The sequence below is a fragment of the Bufo bufo genome, chromosome 3 (assembly GCF_905171765.1).
Source record: "Bufo bufo chromosome 3, aBufBuf1.1, whole genome shotgun sequence".
Lineage (NCBI taxonomy): Eukaryota > Metazoa > Chordata > Amphibia > Anura > Bufonidae > Bufo > Bufo bufo.
In genome coordinates, this window is record NC_053391.1 from 696,292,018 (window position 1) to 696,308,598 (window position 16,581).

Here is a 16,581-nt window from a genome sequence, read left to right on the forward strand (position 1 = left end):
CTATTCACCATCAAGAATATCTCGGGACTGGATTGCATGGTAGCCAACAACCACCTTGGCTGAACCACAAGTCCAAGTTGAGGGAGCTTGGAATGACTGCATATTTAACATCTGCATGACCATTACCATGCAGGAGTTGCAGTCTGTATCGCAGCAAGGGGATATGCCAAACCGTATTAATGTGACCCTGCCTCATCATATACCCTGCTGAAGAATCCGAAATAAAGGGGGAGCACCTCCTTGGTTGCATGATCATTGACCAAGCACCACTAACAGTTTATCCTTTGTTAATCTCAGCTCAATCGCACTAAGTTTTCCAGGTTTCTTGACACGTTTAGCAGACTGAGGGCTAAGCCACCAGACCAGCAGGTCTAGCTCTTCAGCAGCTGGTTACCCTATTGTGGTTCTGAAGGCACATTTCCAGTCTCTGTAATTCTCCGGCTGGTTCGTCAAACCTTGTTAGAACAGGCTTAACAAGATCATGGTGGACGTGTACCATATAATCTCTAACATGTCTATTTTATTGGACAGGAATTTGCTGGCTAGGTTGCGCTGATTATAATGTTTGTGGTGTTCTGGCTAGTCCATAGGTCTGGTTGCATTTGGGACTCCATTTGTGAGGTTACCAGGGGTTTGCTGACTCTGGCATATTGGTTTGCACTTGGGCATCTGTGTATTATGTTAGCTTTGGTGCGGGAGTGCACTGTGGAGTGCGAAGGAGGGTCAGGATGCCAAGTGGGAAGTGCATTGTCCTCACCTTCGATATGTGGTGCTGCAGAAGGATCAGCGAAGTATTGCTCAGAAGAAATGTCTCTACAGGCAGGAACATTTACATCAACCAGAGGCTAACGGTTTGGGCTTATTGTGTACATTCACCGATGCCGTGTCTTTCTCTCCCACTGGCGGCTCGCTCTTAAAGCTTTAACCTTGCCATGGCGTGCACACCCTGTTTCGGTAGAGCTTCCATTTCTGTCATTTTGTGCACGGCTTCACCTACACTCGCTTCCATTTCCGTGGATTTTTTCCCGTAACGGCAGCTTGTATCTTAGTAGCCTCCACTTCTCCGCCTGACCTTAGAGGTTGCTCAATGACCATGGAATATTTTGACGATCACAACTTAGATGATCCTTTACCAGGCCTGGTGGATTCAGAAGTCTCCCATAATTATACAATTCTTGGTGCTGTTGTTGACTTACTTTTGTTTCAAATTTAGATTTTGGAAGCTTTGTAATTCTTCTAAAGAATCTTGAGTATTTTTTTATCCTAGCATCTTCCTGGGTTTTCTTTGAATGAAGTTCATAAACTAAACATAGTTGTCCTAGAGCTCCACCGCTAGTGAAGATGTGACCTAGTGATTTGTGCCAGAAAGTTCATGTTACAGTCATCAAGCAACATTAGCATCAAGCTGTCCCCAATGGGGCTCACAATCTAAGGTCCCTATCAGTATGTCTTTGGAGTGTGGGAGGAAGCTAGAGAACCTGGAGGAAAGCCACACAAACACGGGGAGAACATACAAACTCAATGAAGATGTCCTTGGTTGGATTCGAACCTAGGACCCCAGCGCTGCAAGGCACCAGTGCCACCATGCTGCCCCTTTATTGAAAAGATAAAATTACACCATGTAGCACAACACTGCATGCCTGGCCTACGTGTTTCAAACACTGCGGTTCTTCATCATGGTCTGTCGAAACGCATAGGCATGCAGCATTGTGATATATGGTGTCATTTTATCTTTTCGATAAAGCCTGTGGTTTTTATCAAGAAGCTAGAATGCTGGACCTCTTTATCTTCCATGTGCACCTAGTAGTCTGGGTGAAGGTACAGAGCTGAGCTTTTTCTTTGTATAAAGTTTGTTTCCTACTTTCACAATTCACCCTAAACGCTCCAGTAGGATTATCTCAGCTTCCTGAATGGACTGCAGGTGGAGGTCCAGGTCTTCTCCTCACTCAGTAGGTTATGGTGACACCACACAGGATAATCAGAATGCTGGAGTGAGGCTGAGAATTTGCCAGAATCTGTGCTCTGCTTGTCAGAAACACACTGTTGATTCACTCCGACACTGTGCAGACACTGCTGCCGTCTATGGCAGTGTCTCTGCTGAAACTGTAAACTGGCTTTGCACATGGTCTCTCCAACCATCGTGTGAGGCACCTGAGAAGGTATGGCTATGGGTGTCTGCACTGGAGCAGGACTTACACCTTGAAATCTGTCAGGCAAGGCCTGACTGCCAAGCAGAGAAGACATGATTTAGTTCCAGTCCGTTGTATAGGATTTACCGCAGCGATTCCCAAAAGTGAAGTGGGCACAATTCACAGTTCAGTCAATGCGTTATCTGGGACCGCGCGTTCCCTATCCAGAAGAATGAAAACCTCTTCTAGCTCGACCTATTCAACTTTAGAAACATAGGCAATTTTTCAGATTCAGTATGTGGTGGCTCACCTAACGAGATTATACGGAATAGGGTGCTCTGTTAGAAGAGGTTTCCCCTAAAACAACCTCATTAGATATACAGTACAGACCAAAAGTTTGGACACACCTTCTCATTCAAAGAGTTCTTTATTTTCATGACTATGAAGGCATCAAAACTATGAATTAACACATGTGGAATTATATACATAACAAACAAGTGTGAAACAACTGAAAATATGTCATATTCTAGGTTCTTCAAAGTAGCCACCTTTTGCTTTGATTACTGCTTTGCACACTCTTGGCATTCTCTTGATGAGCTTCAAGAGGTAGTCCCCTGAAATGGTTTTCACTTCACAGGTGTGCCCTGTCAGGTTTAATAAGTGGGATTTCTTGCCTTATAAATGGGGTTGGGACCATCAGTGGCGTTGAGGAGAAGTCAGGTGGATACACAGCTGATAGTCCTACTGAATAGACTGTTAGAACTTGTATTATGGCAAGAAAAAAGCAGCTAAGTAAAGAAAAACGAGTGGCCATCATTACTTTAAGAAATGAAGGTCAGTCAGTCAGCCAAAAAATTGGGAAAACTTTGAAAGTAAGGGCTATTTGACCATGAAGGAGAGTGATGGGGTGCTGCGCCAGATGACCTGGCCTCCACAGTCACCGGACCTGAACCCAATCGAGATGGTTTGGGGTGAGCTGGACCGCAGAGTGAAGGCAAAAGGGCCAACAAGTGCTAAGCATCTCTGGGAACTCCTTCAAGACTGTTGGAAGACCATTTCAGGGGACTACCTCTTGAAGCTCATCAAGAGAATGCCAAGAGTGTGCAAAGCAGTAATCAAAGCAAAAGGTGGCTACTTTGAAGAACCTAGAATATGACATATTTTCAGTTGTTTCACACTTGTTTGTTATGTATATAATTCCACATGTGTTAATTCATAGTTTTGATGCCTTCAATGTGAATCTACGATTTTCATAGTCATGAAAATAAAGAAAACTCTTTGAATGAGAAGGTGTGTCCAAACTTTTGGTCTGTACTGTATATCATTAATTGGATTAACAGGCACTCCCACATCCAAGGCTGTGCCTGTTAATCCGTATATTAGTGGTGGAGGGGTAAAGGTAATGGTAGATTTATGATTAAGTACTGTGGGTATTGATATCCATTGATCTACATATATCTTTTTCCATATTACTAGAGGCGTATCAAACACCAAGATAATCTACCATTACCTCTACCCCTCCACCACTAATATACGGTACTAACACCAATCCCTTATAATATCCTAGATACAGCCTTGGATGTGGGAGTGCCTGTTAATCCAATTAATTATTACAATTTATCAGGTCCCACTATCCCCAATCCAAGGTTCCCGTGGGACGTCAGAAAATACGCCAATAGTGAAGTGCTGTCACCAACAATCGTATTCACCCAGCCGTACTCACAAGCGTAGCTCGGTTACAGGCACATCACACAACCTCCGGGGCTTTGCTTCTTATCTCCTTTTCACCACCTCTAAATAAAACCTTTAAATCGCTCCAGTAGTGAAGCACCGCTTGAGAAATCAGTATAAAAAGGATTTATTATACTCAGAAATACACAGTGATCCCCACCATCCTGCCCGAACCGGGTTTAGCTCCAAGCTTCGTCAGGGGCGTATCCCACATTTTACCCACAAGTACTAAATACCCTCATACCCCTCCCCCATAACCCATAACTAACACATAAAAGGTTAAAACATATTCATAACCAGCGAAGTAACAATCTTCATTCACGACTTGAATAGATAACAACTTCCTCCAATAATGGCTTCTTTTAATTTAAAAACTTTTACTCCAATTCATTCCTTACATTGGACTCCTTCATTCATAAATCTCCTACAACTCTTCCTCCAGCCTGTAGCCACTCCCCTAGTACACACCCTCCTTTTCTAATTGGTCAGTAGTAACTCATGCTCACTCCCACAGTACACACCTCCCTCCCCTGAGGACCCCCTTTGTACTAGGATCACGGTTATTCCACTGAGCACGCCTTCAGATCTAGTTCTCCATTAAGCCCCTGCGGTTGAGCAGTATCGAGCTCATAGAGCCATTTGACCTCCCGCCGATCTATCTTCTGCACGGTGTCTCCTCCCCGACAGTCACTTTTTACCAGTTCTAACCCGACAAACGCAAGTCCTCTGGGATCTTTCTGATCCATACCCCTTTTTTAAAATGCATGGAGACCCCATGAGTCTCCAGAGCTTTCTAATATTCTTAATATGTTCTACTATACGGACCTTCAGTTTTCTGATCGTGCGTCCTACATACTGGAGGCCACACGGGCACTCCAGCATGTAGACCTCCCCCGAACTGTCACATGTGATTTGTCCTTTAATTTTAAAGTCCTTATTTCTTTTGACTGAATGTATCATCGCCGTTCTCATCTCTTTTTTTATCCCTTCTCCTGTTCCTACATGGGGACAAAAACCGCACCAGGAGAAAAGGGTTTTTCTTTTCCCTCATCCTTAATCGGTGCCTTTTTAAAAATGAAATCAGGGTGGCTGGGGATCTCTTTGCCTATAACCGGATAATTTTTAAGTACTGTCCAATTTTTTCTGATGGCATTTTTAATTAATCCTGAGTAAGAAACGCAAATCTGAAATCCTTCCTCTTTTTATATTCATTCTCCACCCCCTCGCTTTCACCTCTCGGCTACACCTAGACAACTCCTCCTTTGTATGACCTCTCTCTAGGAATCGTTCTTGAATCATAATACTCTGTTCTCTAAATGTCGCAGCATCAGTGCATTTTCAGTGAATTCTCCCGATCTCACCTCTGGGAATATTTTTCAGCCAAGGGCCGCAATGGCAACTGCTAGTATCGATGGAACTGCTAGTATCGATGGAACCATTAACGGCTGTTTTTTTTTTAAAAGGTCTTCGTTTTAAAATGTCCCTCTTCCACAAAGATCGTAAGATCAAGAAATCTCACCTCCCTGTCACTGAAGCTGCTCGTAAACTGCAATCAATTGTTCCAGACATTGTCTCTCTCCTTCCCACACAAGGAAACGGTCGTCTATATATCTAGGTGTGCCTGTAACCGAGCTACGCTTGTGAGTACGACTGGGTGAATACGATTGTTGGTGACAGCTCTTCACTATTGGCGTATTTTCTGACATCCCACAGGAACCTTGGATTGGGGATAGTGGGACCTGATCAATTGCCTGTTTCTAAAATTGGATGGGTCGAGCTTGATGAGGTTTCTATTCTAACGCGCCCAGGGTCCCAGATAACACATGTATGGACAGAGCCTTCTCCAGAAAATCTGGATCTGCTGTAATCTATTGACAAGTGCATAACTACTGCAGAACATAGATTGGAGGTCAGTTTGAACCCAGTCTTGAGCGACTTCACTGGGACTTGTATGTAAAGCCTACTACAGGACCTGAAGTAACTGCTGCCACCCAGAAGACAGGTGGAACACCGCTACTCCTTCTCTGGCATTAGCCTAATGATTTAGACCTGGCCTTTCCTGCCAGGGAGCAAACATCAAGATCCCATCACAAGGCGCCGCTGAGGTTGCAACCCTGTGCCATAACGGTGCTCCATTACACATCCTAGGCCCATAACCAAGAACCTCAATGTATCGACTGCAGCCAGTGCGGGAAGAGCAGGTGCTGCTGGTGCATCTTCACTACTGACAGGAGTCAACCATCATTTGTGGACCTAGAGACCTAGGTCTGGACACCATCCCCGGGGACGCCAGGTGAGGGTTGTGGTCTCCAACAAGAACCTGTTATCTAAGCACTGAGGCGGCTCCAAGGCCTATAACACATGGAGCCTGGACCGACTTGTATCCTGAGGAGGCTGGAGCCGCGTCTCCTGTAACATGGAGGCAGCGCTGCCGATGAAGGACAGCCTCCATCACTGCAACCAGAAGACCCTCCTGTCCACCATCTTCACCCAGATCTTCACACACACACACACACACACACACTGCTCCCCCTGCTGCCTGCACACGCGCACACACACTGCTCCCCTTGCTGCCTGCGCACACACACTTCTCCCCTGGCTGCCTGCGCACACACACTGCTCCCCCTGTTGCCTGCACACACACACTGCTCCCCCTGCTGCCTGCACACACACACACTGCTCCTCCTGTTGCCTGCACACACACACTGCTCCTCCTGCTGCCTGCGCACACTGCTCCCGCTGCTGCCGGCACACACACACTGCTCCCCCTGTACACACACACACACTGCTCCCCCTGTACACACACACACACTGCTCTCCCTGTACACACAGAAACTGCTCCCCCTGCTGCCTGTACACTGCTCCCCCTGCTGCCTGCACACACACACACTGCTCCTCCTGTTGCCTGCACACACACACTGCTCCCCCTGCTGCCTGCACACACACACTGCTCCCCCTGCTGCCTGCACACACACACTGCTCCACCTGTTGCCTACGCACACACTGCTCCCCCCTGCTGCCTGCACACACACTGCTCCCTCTGCTGCCTGCGCACACACACTGCTCCCACTGCTGCCTGCGCACACACACTGCTCCCCCTGCTGCCTGCGCACACACACTGCTCCCCCTGCTGCCTGCGCACACACACTGCTCCCCGTGCTGCCTGCGCACACACACTGCTCCCCCTGCTGCCTGCGCACACACACTGCTCCCCCTGCTGCCTGCGCACACACACTGCTCCCCCTGCTGCCTGCGCACACACACTGCTCCCCCTGCTGCCTGCGCACACACACTGCTCCCCCTGCTGCCTGCACACACACACACACTGCTCCTCCTGTTGCCTGCACACACACACTGATCCCCCTGCTGCCTGCACACACACACACACTGCTCCCCTTGCTGCCTGCACACACACACTGCTCCCCCTGCTGCCTGCACACACACACTGATCCCCCTGCTGCCTGCACACACACACTGCTCCCCCTGCTGCCTGCACACACACACTGATCCCCTTGCTGCCTGCACACACACACTGCTCCCCCTGCTGCCTGCACACACTGCTCCCGCTGCTGCCGGCACACACACTGCTCCCGCTGCTGCCGGCACACACACACTGCTCCCCCTGTACACACACACACACTGCTCTCCCTGTACACACAGAAACTGCTCCCCCTGCTGCCTGTACACACTGCTCCCCCTGCTGCCTGCACACACACACACTGCTCCTCCTGTTGCCTGCACACACACACTGCTCCCCCTGCTGCCTGCACACACACACTGCTCCTCCTGTTGCCTGCACACACACACTGCTCCCCCTGCTGCCTGCACACACACACTGCTCCACCTGTTGCCTGCACACACACTGCTCCCCCCTGCTGCCTGCACACACACTGCTCCCCCTGCTGCCTGCGCACACACACTGCTCCCACTGCTGCCTGCGCACACACACTGCTCCCCCTGCTGCCTGCGCACACACACTGCTCCCACTGCTGCCTGCGCACACACACTGCTCCCCCTGCTGCCTGCGCACACACACTGCTCCCCCTGCTGCCTGCGCACACACACTGCTCCCCCTGCTGCCTGCGCACACACACTGCTCCCCCTGCTGCCTGCGCACACACACTGCTCCCCCTGCTGCCTGCGCACACACACTGCTCCCCCTGCTGCCTGCACACACACACACTGCTCCTCCTGTTGCCTGCACACACACACTGCTCCCCCTGCTGCCTGCACACACACACTGCTCCTCCTGTTGCCTGCACACACACACTGCTCCCCCTGCTGCCTGCACACACACACTGCTCCACCTGTTGCCTGCGCACACACTGCTCCCCCCCTGCTGCCTGCACACACACTGCTCCCCCTGCTGCCTGCGCACACACACACTGCTCCCACTGCTGCCTGCGCACACACACTGCTCCCCCTGCTGCCTGCACACACACTGCTCTCCCTGCTGCCTGCACACACACACTGCTCCCCCTGCTGCCTGCACACACACACTGCTCCCCCTGCTGCCTGCACACACACTGCTCCCCCTGCTGCCTGCACACACACTGCTCCCCCCTGCTGCCTGCACACACACACTGCTCCCCGTGCTGCCTGCACACACACTGCTCCCCCTGCTGCCTGCGCACACACACTGCTCCCCCTGCTGCCTGCGCACACACACTGCTCCCACTGCTGCCTGCGCACACACACTGCTCCCCCTGCTGCCTGCGCACACACACTGCTCCCACTGCTGCCTGCGCACACACACTGCTCCCCCTGCTGCCTGCGCACACACACTGCTCCCCCTGCTGCCTGCGCACACACACTGCTCCCCCTGCTGCCTGCGCACACACACTGCTCCCCCTGCTGCCTGCGCACACACACTGCCCCCCCTGCTGCCTGCGCACACACACTGCTCCCCCTGCTGCCTGCACACACACACACTGCTCCTCCTGTTGCCTGCACACACACACTGCTCCCCCTGCTGCCTGCACACACACACTGCTCCTCCTGTTGCCTGCACACACACACTGCTCCCCCTGCTGCCTGCACACACACACTGCTCCACCTGTTGCCTGCGCACACACTGCTCCCCCCCTGCTGCCAGCACACACACTGCTCCCCCTGCTGCCTGCGCACACACACTGCTCCCACTGCTGCCTGCGCACACACACTGCTCCCCCTGCTGCCTGCACACACACACTGCTCCCCCTGCTGCCTGCACACACACACACTGCTCCCCCTGCTGCCTGCACACACACACTGCTCCCCCTGCTGCCTGCACACACACACTGCTCCCCGTGCTGCCTGCACACACACTGCTCTCCTTGCTGCCTGCACACACACTGCTCCCCCTGCTGCCTGCACACACACAGACTGCTCCCCCTGCTGCCCGCACACACTGCTCCCCCTGCTGCCTGTACACACACACTGCTCCTCCTGCACACTGCTCCCCCTGCTGCCTGTACACACACTGCTCCTCCTGCACACTGCTCCCCCTGCTGCCTGCACACACACACACACACTGCTCCTACTGCACACTGCTCCCCCTGTTGCCTGCACACACACACTGCTCCCCCTGCCGCCTGCACACACACTGCCCCCCCCCTGCTGCCTGCACACACACTGCTCCCCCTGCTGCCTGCACGCACACACTTCTCCCCCTGCTGCCTGCACACACACACTGCTCCCCCTGCTGCCTGCACACACACACACTTCTCCCCCTGCTGCCTGCACACACACACACTTCTCCCCCTGCTGCCTGCACACACACACACTTCTCCCCCTGCTGCCTGCACACACACTGCTCCCCCTGCTGCCTGCACACACACACACTGCTCCCCCTGCTGCCTGCACACACACACACACACTGCTCCCCCTGCTGCCTGCACACACACACACACTGCTCCCCCTGCTGCCTACACACACTGCTCCCCCTGCTGCTTGCACACACACTGCTCCCCCTGCTGCCTGCACACACACACTGCTCCCCCTGCTGCCTGCACACACACACTGCTCCCCCTGCTGCCTGCACACACACTGCTCCCCCTGCTGCCTGCACACACACACACTGCTCCCCTTGCTGCCTGCACACACACACTGCTCCCCCTGCTGCCTGCACACACACACTGCTCCCCCTGCTGCCTGCACACACACACTGCTCCCCTGCTGCCTGCACACACACACTGCTCCCCCTGCTGCCTGCGCACACACACTGCTCCCCCTGCTGCCTGCGCACACACACACTGCTCCCCCTGCTGCCTGCACACACACACTGCTCCCCCTGCTGCCTGCGCACACACACACTGCTCCCCCTGCTGCCTGCACACACACACTGCTCCCCCTGCTGCCTGCACACACACACTGCTCCCCCTGCTGCCTGCACACACACACACTGCTCCCCCTGCTGCCTGCACACACTGCTCCCCCTGCTGCCTGCACACACACACACTGCTCCCCCTGCTGCCTGCACACACACACTGCTCCCCCTGCTGCCTGCGCACACACACACTGCTCCCCCTGCTGCCTGCACACACACACTGCTCCCCCTGCTGCCTGCACACACACACACTGCTCCCCCTGCTGCCTGCACACACTGCTCCCCCTGCTGCCTGCACACACACACTGCTCCCCCTGCTGCCTGCACACACACACTGCTCCCCCTGCTGCCTGCACACACACACACACTGCTCCCCCTGCTGCCTGCACACACACACTGCTCCCCCTGCTGCCTGCACACACACACTGCTCCCCCTGCTGCCTGCACACACACACTGCTCCCCCTGCTGCCTGCACACACACTGCTCCCCCTGCTGCCTGCACACACACACTGCTCCCCCTGCTGCACACACACTGCTCCCCCTGCTGCCTGCACACACACACTGCCCCCCCTGCTGCCTGCACACACACTGCTCCCCCTGCTGCCTGCACACACACACACACTGCTCCCCTTGCTGCCTGCACACACACACACTGCTCCCCCTGCTGCCTGCACACACACACACTGCTCCCCCTGCTGCCTGCACACACACACACTGCTCCCCCTGCTGCCTGCACACACACACACACTGCTCCCCCTGCTGCCTACACACACTGCTCCCCCTGCTGCTTGCACACACACTGCTCCCCCTGCTGCCTGCACACACACACTGCTCCCCCTGCTGCCTGCACACACACACTGCTCCCCCTGCTGCCTGCACACACACTGCTCCCCCTGCTGCCTGCAAACACACACTGATCCCCCTGCTGCCTGCAAACACACACTGCTCCCCTGCTGCCTGCACACACACACTGCTCCCCCTGCTGCCTGCGCACACACACTGCTCCCCCTGCTGCCTGCGCACACACACACTGCTCCCCCTGCTGCCTGCACACACACACTGCTCCCCCTGCTGCCTGCGCACACACACACTGCTCCCCCTGCTGCCTGCACACACACACACTGCTCCCCCTGCTGCCTGCACACACTGCTCCCCCTGCTGCCTGCACACACACACTGCTCCCCCTGCTGCCTGCACACACACACTGCTCCCCCTGCTGCCTGCACACACACACACACACTGCTCCCCCTGCTGCCTGCACACACACACTGCTCCCCCTGCTGCCTGCACACACACACTGCTCCCCCTGCTGCCTGCACACACACACTGCTCCCCCTGCTGCCTGCACACACACTGCTCCCCCTGCTGCCTGCACACACACACTGCTCCCCCTGCTGCCTGCACACACACTGCTCCCCCTGCTGCCTGCACACACACTGCTCCCCCTGCTGCCTGCACACACACACTGCTCCCCCTGCTGCCTGCACACACACTGCTCCCCCTGCTGCCTGTACACACACACTGCTCCTCCTGCACACTGCTCCCCCTGCTGCCTGTACACACACACTGCTCCTCCTGCACCCCCTTTTGCCTGAACACACACACTGCTCCCCCTGCTGCCTGCACACACACACTGCTCCCCCTGCTGCCTGCACACACACACTGCTCCCCCTGCTGCCTGCACACACACTGCTCCCCCTGCTGCCTGCACACACACACTGCTCCCCCTGCTGCCCGCACACACTGCTCCCCCTGCTGCCTGTACACACACACTGCTCCTCCTGCACACTGCTCCCCCTGCTGCCTGTACACACACACTGCTCCTCCTGCACACTGCTCCCGCTGTTGCCTGCACACACACACACTGCTCCCCCTGCTGCTTGCGCACACACACTGCACCCCCTTTTGCCTGAACACACACACTGCTCCCCCTGCTGCCTGCACACACACACTGCTCCCCCTGCTGCCTGCACACACACTGCTCCCCCTGCTGCCTGCACACACACTGCTCCCCCTGCTGCCTGCACACACACACTGCTCCCCCTGCTGCCTGCACACACACTGCTCCCCCTGCTGCCTGTACACACACACTGCTCCTCCTGCACACTGCTCCCCCTGCTGCCTGTACACACACACTGCTCCTCCTGCACCCCCTGCTGCCTGCACACACACACTGCTCCCCCTGCTGCCTGCACACACACACTGCTCCCCCTGCTGCCCACACACACACTCTGCTCCCCCTGCTGCCTGCACACACACACTGCTCCCCCTGCTGCCTGCACACACACACTGCTCCCCCTGCTGCCTGCACACACACACTGCTCCCCCTGCTGCCCGCACACACTGCTCCCCCTGCTGCCTGTACACACACACTGCTCCTCCTGCACACTGCTCCCCCTGCTGCCTGTACACACACACTGCTCCTCCTGCACACTGCTCCCCCTGTTGCCTGCACACACACTGCTCCCCCTGCTGCTTGCGCACACACACTGCACCCCCTTTTGCCTGAACACACACACTGCTCCCCCTGCTGCCTGCACACACACACTGCTCCCCCTGCTGCCTGCACACACACACTGCTCCCCCTGCTGCCTGCACACACACACTGCTCCCCCTGCTGCCTGCACACACACTGCTCCCCCCTGCTGCCTGCACACACACACTGCTCCCCGTGCTGCCTGCACACACACTGCTCCCCCTGCTGCCTGCGCACACACTGCTCTCCTTGCTGCCTGCACACACACTGCTCCCCCTGCTGCCTGCACACACACAGACTGCTCCCCCTGCTGCCCGCACACACTGCTCCCCCTGCTGCCTGTACACACACACTGCTCCTCCTGCACACTGCTCCCCCTGCTGCCTGTACACACACTGCTCCTCCTGCACACTGCTCCCCCTGCTGCCTGCACACACACACACACACTGCTCCTACTGCACACTGCTCCCCCTGTTGCCTGCACACACACACTGCTCCCCCTGCCGCCTGCACACACACTGCTCCCCCTGCTGCCTGCACGCACACACTTCTCCCCCTGCTGCCTGCACACACACACACTTCTCCCCCTGCTGCCTGCACACACACTTCTCCCCCTGCTGCCTGCACACACACACACACTTCTCCCCCTGCTGCCTGCACACACACACACTGCTCCCCCTGCTGCCTGCACACACACACACTGCTCCCCCTGCTGCCTGCGCACACACACTGCTCCCCCTGCTGCCTGCACACACACACACTGCTCCCCCTGCTGCCTGCACACACACACTGCTCCCCCTGCTGCCTACACACACTGCTCCCCCTGCTGCTTGCACACACACTGCTCCCCCTGCTGCCTGCACACACACACTGCTCCCCCTGCTGCCTGCACACACACACTGCTCCCCCTGCTGCCTGCACACACACTGCTCCCCCTGCTGCCTGCACACACACACACACTGCTCCCCTTGCTGCCTGCACACACACTGATCCCCCTGCTGCCTGCACACACACACTGCTCCCCTGCTGCCTGCACACACACTGCTCCCCCTGCTGCCTGCGCACACACACTGCTCCCCCTGCTGCCTGCGCACACACACTGCTCCCCCTGCTGCCTGCGCACACACACACTGCTCCCCCTGCTGCCTGCACACACACACACTGCTCCCCCTGCTGCCTGCGCACACACACACTGCTCCCCCTGCTGCCTGCACACACACACACACACTGCTCCCCCTGCTGCCTGCACACACACACTGCTCCCCCTGCTGCCTGCACACACACACACACACACTGCTCCCCCTGCTGCCTGCACACACTGCTCCCCCTGCTGCCTGCACACACAGACTGCTCCCCCTGCTGCCTGCACACACAGACTGCTCCCCCTGCTGCCTGCACACACACACACACACTGCTCCCCCTGCTGCCTGCACACACACACACTGCTCCCCCTGCTGCCTGCACACACACACTGCTCCCCCTGCTGCCTGCACACACACTGCTCCCCCTGCTGCCTGCACACACACACTGCTTCCCCCTGCTGCCTGCACACACACACTGCTTCCCCCTGCTGCCTGCACACACACACTGCTCCCCCTGCTGCCTGCACACACACTGCTCCCCCTGCTGCCTGCACACACACACTGCTCCCCCTGCTGCCTGCACACACACACACTGCTCCCCCTGCTGCCTGCACACACACACTGTTCCCCCTCTATTCTCCCCTTCTATTTAACCCTATAATGACATCTGGGGCTGGTCCTGCAGCATGATGGTGGTTGTAGTCACAGGACAGGATCTCCGGTCACTTACCCTTCACTCCTCCAGTCCAGGCTCTGGGCAGCAGGGTGGCTCAGTGGGTAGCAGTGCTGGGGTCCTGGCTCAGCCACCATGGAGTCTGTATCTTCTCCCTGCACTGTGAGACCTTGTGTACACTTCACTGGTCATGTGATCCTGGGAGGCGTGACGTCACCGGAAGGGGCGGGGCCTCCAGAGAACAGAAAGCAGTGAGCTCGTCTATACATGTGTACTGCTGAGGAGAGGGGGATTTACATGGGACTGTATGTGAGAGAAGACTGGGGGGAGAGTGATGTTATTTACATGGGACTGTATGTTAGAGAAGACTGGAGGGGAGAGTGATGTTATTTACATGGGACTGTATGTGAGAGAAGACTGGAGGGAGTGATGTTATTTACATGGGACTGTATGTGAGAGAAGACTGGGGGGAGAGTGATGTTATTTACATGGGACTGTATGTGAGAGAAGACTGGGGGAGAGTGATGTTATTTACATGGGACTGTATGTGAGAGAAGACTGGAGGGAGGTAGTGATGTTATTTACATGGGACTGTCTGTGAGAGAAGACGGGGGGGAGTGATGTTATTTACATGGGACTGTATGTGAGAGAAGACTGGAGGGAGCGATGTTATTTACATGGGACTGTATGTGAGAGAAGACTGGGTGAAGGGAGTGATGTTATTTACATGGGACTGTATGTGAGAGAAGACTGGAGGGAGTGATGTTATTTACATAGGACTGTATGTTAGAGAAGACTGGAGGGAGTGATGTTATTTACATGGGACTGTATGTTAGAGAAGACTGGAGGGAGTGATGTTATTTATATGGGACTGTATGTTAGAGAAGACTGGAGGGAGTGATGTTATTTACATAGGACTGTATGTTAGAGAAGACTGGAGGGAGTGATGTTATTTACATGGGACTGTATGTTAGAGAAGACTGGAGGGAGTGATGTTATTTACATGGGACTGTATGTTAGAGAAGACTGGAGGGAGGGATGCTATTTACATGGGACTGTATGTTGAGAGAAGACTGGGGGGAGCGATGTTATTTACATGGGACTGTATTTGAGAGAAGATTGGACAGAGCAATGTTATTTGCATAGGACTGTGTGTGAGAGAAGACTGGAGGGAGTGATGTTATTTACATGGGACTATGTTATAGAAGACTGGAGGGAGGGGGAGATGTTATTTACATGGGACTGTATGTTACAGAAGACTGGAGGGAGGGGTAGATGTTATTTACATGGGACTGTATGTTAGAGAAGACTGGAGGGAGTGATGTTATTTACATGGGACTGTATGTTAGAGAAGACTGGAGGGAGGGGGAGATGTTATTTACATGGGACTGTATGTGAGAGAAGACTGGAGGGAGGGGGAAATGTTATTTACTTGGGACTGTAAATACTACACAGCCCTACCTTTGTGATTTAGCACAGATCGGCCCATGTCTGCTCGGCGGCGGTTACTGTCGTCCTGTATTGTGCATGTTCCATGTGATATAAATGGAGAATGATTAGACGCCTTCATGTGGTGACCCGATGTCACCTCCTCCTCCTATAGGTCCCACCATTTGTGAGAGCCACATAATGAATGTTTCATCTCTGTGATAATTCTGTGGACTTTAGTATTAGCGTCACCACATGTCCGAGTATGGGCTCATGTACGCCGCCGTAGTTTGTCCTGAGGCGGACTCATTCATTCAATGGGGCCGCAGAGGATGCAGAAGGCACATCGCGTGCTGTCTGCATCCGCTTATCTGTTCTCCAGCCTCCCCCGAAAAACATAGAACATATCCCATTCTTGTCTTCTAAGGGTTAAGCAAAGAAAATCCCCGAATGGTCACTGAAATAACTTGAAAATGAGAAAAGGAATAATAAATAAAAATGTAAATTTAAATTATAAAAATCAGACATTGCTTTTGAATTGTGGTTTAACAGAATAATAATAATAAAAAAAAACTGAAAAGACTGAACAGAATTTGACCAGAGGGATATGTTAAACTAAGGCGATTTCTGTCATTTGCAGATTTGTAATTAGTCTACGTAAAGGGTGAAAAGCCGTCCCTGGACCAAAGAAAGCTAAGGAGAGAGCTAAAGACCTAAAGGTTGAGAGACCTTCTCCAAACAGCCTGATGCTCCT

General features: G+C 54.5%; 2 protein-coding genes across 2 annotated transcripts in view; one reads left to right on the top strand and one right to left on the bottom strand.

The window, feature by feature from the left end:
* LOC120996578 overlaps window positions 1-14,589 on the bottom strand; it is a 625,207-nt gene extending 610,618 nt beyond the window's left edge. Inside the window, exon 1 of the mRNA XM_040426578.1 lies at window positions 14,457-14,589. The gene's annotated coding sequence lies outside the window, so the exon portion shown is untranslated. The remainder of the gene's footprint in view (window positions 1-14,456) is intronic.
* Window positions 1-16,581, top strand: part of LOC120996580 (zinc finger protein interacting with ribonucleoprotein K-like) — a 655,167-nt gene that overhangs the window by 491,115 nt on the left and 147,471 nt on the right. The gene's annotated exons all lie outside the window — the stretch shown is intronic.